Source organism: Myotis myotis, unplaced genomic scaffold (genome assembly GCF_014108235.1).
Source record: "Myotis myotis isolate mMyoMyo1 unplaced genomic scaffold, mMyoMyo1.p scaffold_m19_p_10, whole genome shotgun sequence".
NCBI lineage: Eukaryota > Metazoa > Chordata > Mammalia > Chiroptera > Vespertilionidae > Myotis > Myotis myotis.
Window position 1 is genome coordinate 73,913,704 of NW_023416314.1, and position 15,073 is coordinate 73,928,776.

Below are 15,073 nucleotides of genomic sequence, written 5' to 3' on the forward strand. Positions count from 1 at the left end.
TATTTGGGAGAGAAAAGGGACGTTTTGATCTAATCCCAGAAGAGGCCAAGGTGTGGTTGAGAAAAATGGAGGGGGATGGAATGGTGTCTGTTTTCCATTGACGCCCTTGCAATTATCGAGCTCCAATTTCCAGATGAACATCGCAAAAATGCAAGGGGAGGAGGTGAGGTAAAACGCATTTAAAATAATTTTAATGTCTCCACATACAATGTATGCTTACTCTCTATGCAGCTTTTGTCAGAGATTTATTTTTTAGAAATATTTGTGTTTTTTACTTTAGAACAATTCTATAGAATGTTGGAAGGAAAGTCAGAAAGTTTGTTGTTGTTTTTTCCAATTGAATACACATTTCTATTTTTTTCCAGTTAATTTCTCTGGAAATTATTTCTGTGACTGCATTCAAAACAGGGATTGATGCACCATTCTGAAACGAAAAATGTTCAACAAATGTCAACTCAAACATCAACATTGGTATACTTAGAGAGTAGTGTTTCTTGCTTTGAAACACTGTTCTCTAGGTCTACTAATTTCCACCTCTCCAGGCTTAGAAGGAAATAGCTTTTATAAGCATGTTATCACATTTAGAAAATATTTTTTCACTGAAAATAATTTTTCAGTGTCTTAAAAGTACATATTTTGTGTGTGTCCAAGATCTTGGTGGGGACAGAGGGGTGTCTTTTTGTTGTTGTTATTTGTTCTTAATCTTACCTGACAGTTCAGTTACTGACTCTTCACAATCCTTTCTTGAGCCCTCTGATTAGAGGGTCTTAGAGGCAAAATTTGATGGAACAATTAAAAAGTTATGGTAATGAGGTATGGCAGACTCAATGAGACAGACCTTCTGTAACCCTCTGCACAGCAATCAGAACAGTCAGATTCCCCAGAAATTGGAATCCTTGGGAGCATTCAGAGATAGAAACCTTGTTATATTAATCTATATTGCATAGAGAATCACCTCAAAACATAGCAGCTTAAGACAATTAATATGTATTATGTCACACTTTCTATGAGCCAGGAATATAGTGGTGGCTTAGCTGGGTGGTCTAACTCAGGGTCTCTCAAAATATTTCAGTGAAGATGTTGGCTGGAGCTATAGGCATTGAAGGCATGACCTGTAGGATTTGCTTCTAAAGTAGCTCGCTCGCCTGGCTGTTGTCAGGAAGACTCACCACTTTCTATTGGGCTGCTTTAGACACGGCAGTTGAATTCTCCCAAAGGAACTGAGCCAAGAGAGTGCAAGGTGGAAGATGCAATGTCTCTTATTACCTAAGCTCAGCAGTCACACGTCATCACGTCCAACATAGTCTATGAGTTACAGAGATCAACTCTATTCATTGTGGAAGGGGACTACACGGGGGCATGATTACCAAAAGGTGAGGATCCTTGGGGCCATCTTTTTCCTTTAAGATTTTTTAAATTGATTTTGAGAGAGAGAGGAAAGGAAAGGGGGAGAGAGAGAGACGTTAATTGGTTTCCTCCTGAATAACCTCCCCTATCCCACCAGGAATTGAGCCTGCAACCCAGGCATGAGTCCTGACCAGGAATCAAACTAGTGACCGTTTGGTGCATGGAACAATGCGCAACCAACTGAGCCACACTGGCCAGGGCATCTTTGAGGTTGGCTACCATATTTTACCCTTTTGCCCCCAATGATTCACAACTCTCTCAAATGTAAAATACAACTACTTCCTCCAAAGATCCCCAAAGTCTCAAACCATAAGCTTAAAGTCCAGAATCTTATCTAAATCAGGTCCAGGTATGGATGAAACTTCTAGATATAGTCTTACATGCAGCGCCTCGAGTATAGTTCCTCTCCATCTGAATGTTTGTTTTCCTCCTCATTCCCAGCATACAGTGATGGGACAGGCTTAGGATAACTGGTCAGACACTCCTGCTTAAAAGGAGAAAAGACACAGAGGAGTTCACTGGTCCACAATCATCCTGAAATGCAGTTGAACACATATTAGAAGCTCCTCAAATTAGGGCTCAATTCTACTTCTGCCCAGGAATGATTCTCCATGGCTTTTGACTTCACCCTTTAAGATCTTGATTCCACTCTCTGTGTCATCCTTTCTCTTCTAAGAAAAGTAGCCCATGTTGGCAGCTATGTAACTTGTCAGTCTGCTTTCTGCCAGTAGAATTTAGGTGCTTTCACGGCCCCTCTTAGTTTTGTACTGTCTCTGTTCCATTTAGTCCATGCTGGCAATGTTCCTGCCAATGTAATTTCTTTTAAAATGTTGTGAGTCTCCTATGAATCTAATTGGGGCACCACTTCATTGGACAAAAATCATACCCACAGATCTCTTCGAGATAAGCCCTTTTCTACTCTGCAGCATCTCTCTACTGGAACTGCTGGAGCACAACACTAATAAACTTCTTTGAAGCCTTATATTTTGTCTGAATAATTCTCTGAATCACTACTATAGATCTTTTGGAGGTATGAACAAAGGGTTTTTACAGCCACACTCCCAGCTTCATCACTTGATGATATTTCCCTTGCAGTGTCCTAGAATTTATTTTTGACTGGAAGCCATTTCTTCATTTTAGCATTATTTGCCATCTAGAGAAGACGGGAATATTCACATCTAGCAAGTTCTGGATCCTTTTCTTTAAAAGTCCTTCTTTAGATTATTTCTCTCTTCTCGCGTTTTGCAATAATCAGGAATTTCAACACTCTACCTGGCAATGTACTTAGCTAGCGCATCCAATTAATTAGGCTCATTTTCTAAGGTATATAGGTGACAGTGTTGCTAAACTTCCTGCCACTACAAAACAAGGACCCATTCCTCCAGTGTCCAGTAACATTTTTCTCATTTCCTCTTCAGCCTTAATCTACGGTCTTCTCAAAAGCTGCCAGCATTCTTTTAACAGTTTCTTCAAGGCTCTTCAGGCTTTCACTAAAACTCTCCTCCGAGTCCTTCCAGCTTCTCCAACTGCCCAGTTCCAAAGCCACTCCAACATTTTGGGTTTTTGTTATGGAAGCACCTTACTCTTTATAGTAAACTATGTATCCGTTGTCTATGAATGAATAATAAATTACCTTCAAAACTTTGAATCCTTTTGGGGGCAGACTACCACACTTGACATTGGCATTCTCTTCTCACTGTGGTGAGCAACAGCTGTGAGGCATCTCCAAGGTGGTTAGCTGCCAGTAGATGTGAAGGACAGAGCAGTTCGCATTTGAGACTGTTTTGTGAGTGCATTTGGTACTTTGAGAAATAAAGGGTGTATTCCTGGTGTCTTCTAATTATGTGGCTGATAGCTCTTGAGTTATTAGACATTTAAACTCTCTACACATGAGGAAACCTACTTTCAGAGAGGTGAAAAAAGCGTGTTAGGTGTCAGCCAGCCAGAGGTGGCTGGATTGGGATTCAAACTCATGTCTATCTGACTCCATCTTTAATCATATCCACCTGTGGTATTATTGATGATACCCCTAACTTGCCTAACTGCTTCCTAATAATCTTACCTGTCTTTTCCTTCCAGCTGTGACATCAATTTCTGTCTCCTTAACCTGTTCCAAAGAGATGAACTGGATTTAGTAAGATTCATAACGTAGTACATTTAATTTCAGAAAAACCTCTCAAATTTGAGAACAGAACATGGTGGAATTTCTAAATCCACTGCTTTAGGGGAAGTATTTGTACCCACTGTGCTGGTCCCATTCTTATGTAATTAGACTGTCACTTCAGTGACTGATTTCATTCCCCCTGCCCCAAGCTCCTGAAATCACCTAAAGCTGTTATCATGTTAGCTAACATCTTATCCTATTAAAGCCAGTGCAGTGAAATATGATATCCCCTGAGCCACTACCAACTCTGCCAAAATATAAAGAATGAAGCCTTCATGGCTGAGCCTGAGTCTTTTTGTTCCTCAGAAGCTTATTGGAAATGGATACCCAAAGGATTCCTTGGCCTATCACCCTTCTGAACATTTTCATTTCATCCAGTTCTTACATGTAAATGGTTCAATGCTCTAAACACCCCCAACCCTTAAAATATAAGTATATGTAAAGATAAACCCCAGATAAGCTCTGATCAAGATATTTTAATTTCAGTACATTCATTTTTAAAAAATATGTCTTTGTTGATTTCAGAGAGGAAGGGAGACGGGGAGAGAGATAGAAACATCAATGATGAGAGAGAATCATTGATTGGCTGCTTCCCGCAAGTCCCACACTGGGTATTGAGCCTGCAACCTGGGCATGTGCCCTTGGCTGGAATCGAACCATGACCTCCTGGTTCATAGGTCGACGCTCATCCACTGAGCCATACTGGACAGGCAGTACATTCATTTTGTATGTTACTTGCAGAATGGTGTTAAATAGTTCCATGACCACAACAAATAATAAAAATACCTCATTTTCATAACCACCATTTCGTTCACCCCAAGAAGTCCGTTGATACCTGTTTCCCTTTTCTTCAGATACTTTTTACAGAGTGTCTGCCTGTGCATGCCTCTATTTTAACAGCGTGGAAACTAAATGCCAAGAGAGTAATTTAAAAGAACATCCAGTCAATTTGAGTTAATCTCTGACTTCCTTTCTGGTTTTACAGCCAGCTCCCTAATCCCTGGGTGACGCTAATTCTTTTTGGCAAAATGGTGTTTTTCAAACTTCTCTCCTTGTAAAGGCTTTCTTAGGGGTGGTCTTGGCTTTCATCGGAGTGGGCCCTGGGGAATTAGGAGGACACTTAATCATTTGTAAAATCAGTAATTTGGGGGAGTGAGAAAAATCCCTAAATTTGCCTCCCGTTACTCCAGTTGGAAAAGCAGTCACCTATGGACAGGAACTAATGAAAGACTTCATTGTTTCAGCGCTTAGGGCACTGCCCTTGTAAATGGGGGATTACAGAGGAAAATTTCCCTGACGTTCGTTCCCTCCATTTATTTATTTATTTTGGAACCAGGGTGCAGATAGGCTAGTTAATCATACTACTCAGATCATAGCCTCACTTTAGTTCATGCAAGCCAGCTTTCTTATTTCATTTTGACTTAGCTTTGTTTTGTTTTTCTTTATCCCAAACCCCCACTCTTATTCTTGCAACTTCTTCCCACAGAAATTCTCTCTAGTGTGATTGATAAATGTTCTTCAATATATATGTATCTTTAAAAAGTATTCAATTGTTTTATTTTTGTTAAAATCTACATAAATATGACATTCAAAAACTACTTTTTGTTTCTTTCTCTCGCTCTTTTTTTTTTTTTTTATCCAATGTTGTGCTTGTTAAAATCTTGGATATTCATTCCTTGACATTTGGTATTATCTGAAATTCTTTTTTTTTTTTGTCAATCTAATGGTAAATTTATGTAATTTGATAACTTATCATAGCTTTATTTGCATTTTTGGGGTTACTTTTAAAGATGAATAGTATTTTATATTCTAGTTACATGATATCAAGTGTCAAAGCTAAAACAATTAAATTCATGAGTTTTATGGCCTTTATTCAAGGGAAACAATCCATGGATTAGGGGAGTACAATGCCTCACAAGCAGTGGAACACTCTTCCGGAGGGATTTTGGACAAGAGTGAGGTGTGGCTTTTTTCTTTTTCTTTTTTTTTCTCCTTTTATCCTCACCAGAGGATATGTGTTTTTTGTTGTCTTGTGTTTTTTAAAAAATATTTTTATGATTTTTTAAAATTGATTTCAGAGAGAGGAAGGGAGAGGGATAGAAAAATAGAAACATCAATGATGAAAGAGAATCATGGATCGACTGCCTCCTGCCCACCCCCTACTGGAGATTGAGCCCACAACCTGGGCATGTGCCCTGACTGGAAATGGAACCATGACCTCCTGGTTCATGAGTTGAGGCTCAACCACTGAGCACACTGGCTAGATAAGGATATGTTTTTATTGATTTTTATAGAGAGAGAAAGGGAGGGAGAGAGAGAAGAGAACTCTTCCTCTGGGGATTTTACCCTTTCAAGATTTCATGCGCTTGCAGTGGCTTCACCCTCCTTGCCAATGATCTTTTTCCCAGGCTAGACTGATGTGCAAGCACCTTCCCCCCGTCACCTCAACTTCACTGCACATGTATGTATCCATCTCCCCCTTTGTTCAATCCCTTCCCCCAGGGAATAAATCAGTGGATTTCTGGGGGAGCATGAAGCTGTAGCTTCCTGGTGAGGCTGCCCAGATGACCATGCTTATAATGTTGGGCCTCCCCTTTGCTTGCTTCCTATTATTAGTCCTAATAACTAGCTAATTGTGATAACACCTCCAGGCCTTTGCACTTGCTGTTCCCTCTGTGTGTACTTCACTGCCTCCTCTCTTTCCCCAGCTGCTGCCTACAAGTGCTCCCAGCAATGCCTCTGTTACTGTGCTTCATACACCAGAAAGCTGTTTTGTGTCTCCCGTACTGTGCAGTGCAGTGGCCTCATTGAGGTCAGGGGCTGTGTCTGCTGACCCTGGTGTCCTCAGAACCCTTTGTAGAATCTAGTACCCATTTCGTCTCCATGAAACCGGAAGTGGTGGGCTGAGAGTGAACCACGATTGAGGGGATCATCATACAATTTATCATCCAAACGGGGACCCTTTGAGAGGGAAGCAGAGCACTATTGACAACTATGCCAGGACACTGGGCGTGGACCAGAACTGTCCTGGGTGAGCGGAAATGTAGTCATCCTGATAAAGTGACCAGGGAGGCAGCCTCAGGTTCCTAGTCCAAAAACAATAGATTAACACTTTACCTTTCATTTGTTAAATTTCCTTCCTGTTTACCCATTCCTCCTCCCTTATTTTCTCTCTCTTTGCTCAGCCATACTCATATAAACTTGCTAAACCACAACTGCTATAATTCTCATCCTTCATTTCACAAGGTAATTTAAGGGTGAGAAGAGCCCATGAGCCTGATGGAGTGTACAGTGCACGGGGAGGGGGTGGGAAATGCCTCGATTATAGCTCTTCTGTGGAACAGAAACTCAAAATCTGTTCATTTCCCTCCTTAGAAAGAGTTGTAGTGATTTTGAGCAAATACCCAATAAGGAAAAACTCCTAGATGAATCCAAACATGCCTTCTCTGGCTTTATCCTGAAATCCATAATGACTGTGAGGCACATTTAAAACAGAAGATGCAGAGTTGGGCTGAATAGAATCGTGCAAGAAAGAAAAACTTGATTTGGGGGGAAAGGCCCTTATAGTCAGTGGGAGCTGTGGATCATGACGGTTAATACAGCAAGCAGTTCAGAATCTGACTGATCTGGATTTGAATCCTGACTCCACCACCTACTTAGCTGGGTGACCTCGAACAAGTTCCTTAACCTCTTTAACCTCAGTTATGTTATTTGTACAATGGGGGGTTGTATCACATCTATTTTATAGATTCACTGTGGGGATTAAGTGAGAGTGCATTTATCACTGAGCCAAGCACATAATAAACACTTACTCAGTGCAAGCCATTACATTAATGCACATCAGCAAAAGTTGAGAAATGCGCTCATTTTACCTGTATGAAAATAGTTCTGCCAGGTTTAATGATCAGAGCAGTGTACTGAGAATGCGGAAATCTCAGTTCCTGCCAGCCTCGGCCACTTTGAGACTAGTGGGTCAGAGCAAGTCACTTAACTTCTTTGGTTTTTCAGTCTCCTCTGTGAAACGAGTGAGCTGGAGATTATTCCCGTTTTAATTATCTATTGCTATTGCCATGCACTGCTCCAAAACGTAGTGGCTTAAAACAATAATGATTAACTATTTTTCAGGGTCTTATGAATTGTCTGGGCTCAACTGGGCGGTTCTTCTGCTCCATGTGGGGTTGGCTGGGGTCACTCATGCAGCTGCTTTCAGCTGGAGGCCCAGCTGGGGCTTGGACCCTCCAGAATGGTGTCCTCACATGTTTGGCAGCTGTCCTTATCAGCCTCTGTGTGAACTGTCATCCTCTAGAATAGTGATGGCGAACCTATGACACGCGTGTCAGAGGTGACACGCGAACTCATTTTTTTGGTTGATTTTTCTTTGTTAAATGGCATTTAAATATATAAAATAAATATCAAAAATATAAATCTTTGTTTTACTATGGTTGCAAATACCACAAAATTTCTATATGTGACACAGCACCAGATTTAAGTTAGGGGTTTTCAAAATGCTGACACGCCGAACTCAAAAGGTTCACCATCATTGCTCTAGAACCATTCTCTCTCTATATGACTTCTCCAGTGTGATAATGAGACTGCTTTACATTGCAGCCAGCTTCCGAGAGAGCAGAAATGGAAGCTTCAACGTTTCTTAAGGCCTAGGCCAGATGGTAGTGTTACTTCCCCCAGAGAATATTTGTGAAAGCAAGGAGGGCAGCCGAGATTCAAGGCCCCACCTCCTGAAGACTCTCAAAGCCACATTATGAAAGAGCACCCAGGATGGGGAAAATTGTTGTGACTAGTTTTCAAATCAATCCCTACGGTACATACTGGCTCTGACAGTCCATATTGAAACTTAAATTTCAGAGCCTATCTCACTTCTTCTCACTTTGGGTTATGGACTTGAGTTCCTCAGTGAACGCTTGTTGTGCTCCAGGCCTTGAAACCTTCTCTGCTCTCAGTTTAGCCCCAACAGAAACCGCTCGCACCCCTTTTTGCCACCCAGTATCCTCTTTGCCTCCTTCTGGTAACTAAACTTTCAACTTCCCTCCAGGGACCTGGTTACAACCCAGCTGCCCTCCTCCCTGTTTTCCTGCAGTGCTGACTGAGTTATTCCAATGTTCTTTGTACAGCCCACCTCACATTATAAATTATTTGAGGACCAGAACTGTCTGGGTTTATTTATTTAGAACAGAGCACCAGGAAGCTTAATGCTTAAGACCATACTTCATCAAATCTTAGATGCCACCAATTGGAATATGCACCCTATTTCCATAAAGCACTAAGAAAAAAAAAACTGCTAGGGGTTGTAAGACTTCCCAATTTGAGAGATATCAAAATGTGGAAAATATTCATCTTGGAGTCCATAAAATAGACTTCAAAATTTTTTTGAATAATGATGTTGAACTTTCAACTCCCAGTTTGCCCATTCACTCCCAGGCGGACCCACAGTTTAGGTTTCTTATCTCTAAATCCAGACTGGTTTTTTTAAAAAAAATCTTTAAATTCTTTATTAGTTAAGGAATTACAAATGTGTCCTCATTCCCCCCCCCCATTAACCCCCATCCTCCCCCCCCGCCCCGCTCATGCTCTCATCCCCCTGTTGTCTGTGTCCATTGGTTTGGCTTATACGCATGCATACAAGTCCTTTGGTTGATCTCTTCCCCTTACCCCCACCCTCCCCTACTTTCCCTCTGGGGACTAATAGTCTGATTGCTGTTTCTCTGTCTTTGGATCTGTCCCTGTTCATCAGTCTATGTTGTTCTCTATATTCCACAAATGAGTGAGATCATGTGGTATTTATCTTTCTCTGACTGGCTTATTTCACTTAGCATAATGCTCTCCAGTCCCATCCAAGCTGTTGCAAAAGGCAAGAGTTCCTTCTTTTTTACCGCAGCATAGTATTCCATTGTGTAGATGTACCACAGTTTTTTAATCCACTCATCTGCTGATGGGCACTTAGGCTGTTTCCAGATCTTAGCTATGGTGAATTGTGCTGCTATGAACATAGGGGTGCATATATCCTTTCTGATTGGTGTTTCTGGCTTCTTGGGATATATTCCTAGAAGTGGGATCACTGGGTCAAATGGGAGTTCCATTTTTAGTTTTTTGAGGAAGCTCCATACTGTTCTCCACAGTGGCTGCACCAGTCTGCATTCCCACCAGCAGTAAATCCAGACTGTTTTAAAATGTTCTAGTAAGTTCCCTTTGAACAATTCCTTTGGACATTTTTCATTGTTCAAAATAAAGTACTATTAAGAAGTAGCTCCACAAACATTAACAGAGAAATATGCGACCTGTAATGTGCTGGATTCTGCGCTAAGTGCATTAAATACACCATCCCTCTTGATTTCTTGTGATCATCTTATGAATACCTAGGTTTTTAATATTGCCATTTGCAGAGGAGACAACTGAGACTAATAGAAATTTAGTTCCTTGTCCAAGGCCACCCAGCTGGCAACGGGCAGAGATAAGATTTGAGTCTCTGGCTCCTACTTCAGTGCTTGTGCTCTTAACTGCTGTTTCTCAGAGAAGCAAAAGGGGCGGGGGGAGGGGCGGGGGGAACGCCTCTATTTTCTTTTCTATAAATGTCTCCTCTCATACTCTTCCCATCATATAATTTAATGTCTGCTTTTTCTCAGTCTTTCTGAGCTACTTACCCAGTTATCCCTCCAATAAGTGCGTTTACCTCCCAGTACTCATCTGTGCTTGTTCCCTTGTAAATCAGTCTCCAGAATTTTAATCATTCTTGGCTCACTTCTCTAACAACCTTACCAAAGACATGTGCTGGAATTGCAGTCAGGAAAGTGCCCGAAAACTTAAAATAAAAATACCCCAAACAAAACGCTTTTACAGTCCATCTGATCTACACAGGAAATTAAGAAACACCACATACCTTAGTGGAAAAATACTTGAAATGAAAAGTGAGGTTTGCTGTTATTTAGATTTTGATTTAAAAAATGTTTATCCCTTATCTGAGGCCCGGGGACACTGGAAATGAGGGACATGAAAGCTCGCTTTATAGAACTTTAATGATCTTCTCTTATTATGTTATATTCCCGTTTCCTAAGCCTGTGGTCAAATACAATAGCTTTATTAAAGATGTGATTCGGTTAGAAAGGGGAATGAAATTTTCTGCCACGGGAGCACTGGTGAGAGACGAGGGAGGACAGTAGCGCTGTTGAGCTGTTGAAAGAAGAAAACTGAACAAAGAAAGAATGGCCTGCAGGGGCTCACGCCACCAACCGGGGTTTATTCTTCACTCCCCTAGGAGCCAGCTCTCTTGAATTCACTGCTAAACATCCTAAGGGGACTCAGTTTCTAATCCACTGAGAGCAGGAAAATAAACAAAACAGAAAGGAGGTCTGGGGTTGCAGTGAGAACCCGAGATAAAGCTGCTTATGTTCTGTCTCAAGTACTTATGTGTGCGCATCAATAAAGATAAACACTGCCATTTACCAAGCATTTCCTATGGGCCAGGCACTGCTTGAAGCAACATCCATTTGTTACATCGCTTAATCCCTTCAAGGATCCCATAAAGAGGATACTACTGTCCACTATTGCATTTTACAAGGGTGGAAACTGAGGCAGAGAGAGTAACTTACCTAAGTTCACACAGTAAGTGGTGGAGTCAGGATTTGAACCCATATTTTGGCACCAGAGGCCATACATGCACTGGCCATGACACTGCACTGCTAAACACCCACGGGCTTTTGCCAGCAGGCCATGCACCCTGGAGGCTCCTTAGGAATGGGGGTGGGGGAGAGCCTCTTAGAGAACCAATAACGCAATGCAGTCTGAGAAAAGAGGGATTTGGAAGGAAATTGTTGTGGAGCCTCCCAACTGAAGCAGTGCTGCCTTCCTTTGAAGGGAGAGAAATGAAGCAATTTCAAAGAGTAGGGGGAGGTGAGAGGTCAAGGCTAAGCCACCGTAGCTAAGCGATGCAGTCATGCAAGCCTGTCACTGCTCAAGTGACAAAATAGAAGACCAGGACACCTTCACAACAACCTCACATAATTATTATGGAAATTAGCTGTTGCTATTTCTGAGACATTTTGCCAGCGGTGTGAGGGACATATGACATCATGAACAATCCTTGATGCAACGGAGACTGAGGGATTGAGATTTGGGACAATTACATGACCTTGATAAGTTACTTAACCTCTCTGAGCCTCAGTTCCGTCATTTGTAAAACGGAGATATAAGAGCGTCTACCTCTTAGTATTCTTGGAAGGTTTAAATGGTGTTAATGTAGACAGAGTGCGTGGCCATATGCACAGCGCACAGAAAGTGCCCAGGCTGTGTGAGTTCTCCCTCCTGCTCCCCTGTCAGTCCCCCCTGCTATAAAACTGAGCCCCATCTGTCTGGAGGGAAGTACATTATTTCCCCGTGGAGAGGGGGATTTGATTATGAACACCAACTAATACTTGTTGAGTGTCCTCTGTGTCCCAGGGAGGGTGCTGGGTGCTGGAGATACAGTAGTGCTCTGTGTCAGAAAAGTCCCAGGAGGCATTTTCTGACTCCCTGCTACATACTCTCATTCACCCTTTCTTGCTTATTATTTGCAAGCCTTCCCAAGGAAAGGACTAATTAGTGCCTGAGGGATGCATGCTAAGTGATTGGGGTGGGGAGGACCCAGGAGTCAGAGGCTCCCTGGTAAGGGGAAGAGCTAGAGTGACGTCTCAGAGTCAGCACAGAGTGAGGCATATCGAAGAGCCAAGAGCCAGCATGGCCTAGCATGGCTGGAGCTCAGAGGGCGAGGGGTGATCTGCATTAGGTGAAGTCCTAGACAGAGCAGGAGGGGAGATTATGGAGGATTTACAGCCCTGGTGTTGAAGCTAACTCCTCAGGGGAGGCCCACAGGTGACATCAAGCCCCAGAAAGATAGAATCCTGTGTGTGTGACCTTATATTTTTCTACCCAGCCAGGGTTCAGTCAGGAAAACAAAGGCCACTCCATATATTCCAAGATGGAAGGGTTATAATACAGGAAATCGTAGTTTTATAAAACTGAGGGGAAGGTGGAGCAAAAGTCAGAAAAGCAGCTGATGGGGTTCAGGACTCACTACCCTCTACATATGTCACCTGGGCCTGTTGAACACTGAAGCTGAAGGAATCATAGAAAACAGCAAAGCAGAAAGATCACCTGACCTCTCACACCTCCCCCCGCCACATGCATATCTTCCCTGAAACAGGTCAGAAATCTCCCCTGTGATGGGTGCCCTCCCTGAACAAGGAGGAGGGAAGACATTCTTACTACCAGAGATGGGGAATTTTGGGCCAAGAAATCTGTACAAACAAACCTTGTTAAACTCACCCTTATCTTCCTATTACTACCTCTGTCTTCACACATGTGCTGTTCTTTGAAGGTATAAAAGTTTCCTGCTCTGGTCACTTCTTTGAGTCTTCATTCTCTTGCGAAGACTCCCCTGTACATGCACAAACTCAGTGAAATCTGCATGCCCTTCTCCTGTGAATCTGTCTCAGCCAGGGACCCTAAGTGGGTGGAGGAAAACTCCCCCCCCCCCCCCCCACACACACACACAGCCTCTGATCATCTGGGCTGGCTGCCTTGGAGCAGGGGATTCGCAAAGTTCCACCCAGATGCCACAGCAGACTTGCAACTTGCTCCGAAGAAAAATGTCTTCTCTCCAGCCTTGCAAGTGAGCCTGAAACCATGCAAAATCCAGTGCCTGGCTTCTCCTCCGGGAGGCAGAGAGCGTTAAGCAAAGCATCTCACTGTACAAGAGATGGACTGTGCTTTACCAAGTCTGAGGCCCACTATTATTTTATGTACCCCTAAGAAAAGGAGAGGAAGATGTAAAAGTGTGTGTGTGTGTGTGTGTGTGTGTGTGTGTGTTCAGAGGGGAAGGGCCTCTTATATTGATTTTTAAAATGATTTAAGAAAAAAGTTAACCACTGGCCAGTGTGCATTCTTATCTTCCAAAAGGTCATGCACCTTAGGGAAACTGAGGCAGTGCTCCCGCCTGACTCATCATCTTCACTGAGGCACCTCTTCAGGTGGGGGCGGAAGGGCTAGCCTTGCTTCTGCCCTGTGCTGACTGCCTTGACCTACCTCTCACGCTTCCCTGAGGTGACCCTAAGGAGACCGCAGGCTCTAACAGAGACAAGACAACTAATTGCCCTTGCCTGCCTCAAGGCCACCCTTAAGGTGTTTTTTAAAAAAATGTTTTATTTTTGGGTGAAATATATGACATAAACAAACAAACAAAAAGACAAAATCACCACCTAGTCAAAAACTGGAATGTTGCCAGCACCCCGCAGAACTCCTCCTTGTATCTGCTGCCAACCAAGTTCCCCTCTTTGCTCCCGAAAGGCAGCCACCAGGCAGACCGCTGTCCCCACTGATGAGTTTTGCAGACTTCGAAGTTGTGTATAAATAGAATCATACACTAGGCCCCCTTTCGGGTCTGGCTTCCCCCCCTTACATCTCTTCTGAGAGTCATCGCACTGCGTAGGGATGGTTCGTCCAGCCGCATGCTGCTTAGTATTCCGCTGTGCTGGCTTCCATCGGAACGCTGGGCATCTGGGCGACTTCCGGTTGGGGGTTATTGGAACATGCTAGTGTGAGCCTTTTGTGAAGACCGGCGTGCATTTCTGTCCCCAGTACACACCGAGGAGCGGACTGACGGCCCAGCCCCAAGTGTTGTGTGCAGATTAAGCTCCCATGGCTTCATCCCTCAGCAATCACTGCTCCAGAACATTTTCAGAGAAGCTTCCAGATAAGGACCTGAACCCCCGGAAACTCAGGCAAAAAATGGAGCAGGCACATTCTCTCCAGGCAGAAGACAGAGTCTGGTGCTGGCGAATCTGCCAGGCACCCCTGCAACTGGAGAACGTGTCTCCGAAGCGTCTTTTGGGAGGGTCGGCCCTTGCTTTGCCTTAGTCAGCACCTGGACACCTGGGCAGATCCCAAGCTACCGGCTTCAGAATCCTCTATGCAGGGTTGGGTTTTGCCTCCATGGCAACGCATACTTTACATACCATTTTATTTCAAACAATGGGAAATTAAACACTGGATGTGAAGCAATGTCAGGTTTCCGGTTGGAAGGTGGGGGAGGGGATAAGACTGTATATCTCCAAGTGGCAACTTGTCAGACGGAATGCCTAATGCAGTGCACTTAAGGCAAGGTGTTGATAGAAGGGCTCCGTGCTCTGTGTCATGCATAAAAAATGTCTCTCCCTGCCTGTTTCCTTCAGTCTTCCCCGCCCTGGCATCCTGATTACATCTCAGAATGTAAACTGTGTACACACACACACACACACACACACACACTCATGCACACCAAGAGTAATTCTTGGGATAAAGCAGAAAAAAAAGCCACCTATATGCAGAATGTTCGACCTTACAAGCAGGAACAGGGTAGTAGGTGCTCATTAAATATTTGGTTAATAAATGAATGAATAAATGCAGCCACGAGCTCCTCAGCAGGGAAAGGGAGCCACACGTTTCATTTTGTGCACCAGCTTCCTTATTATGACTTAA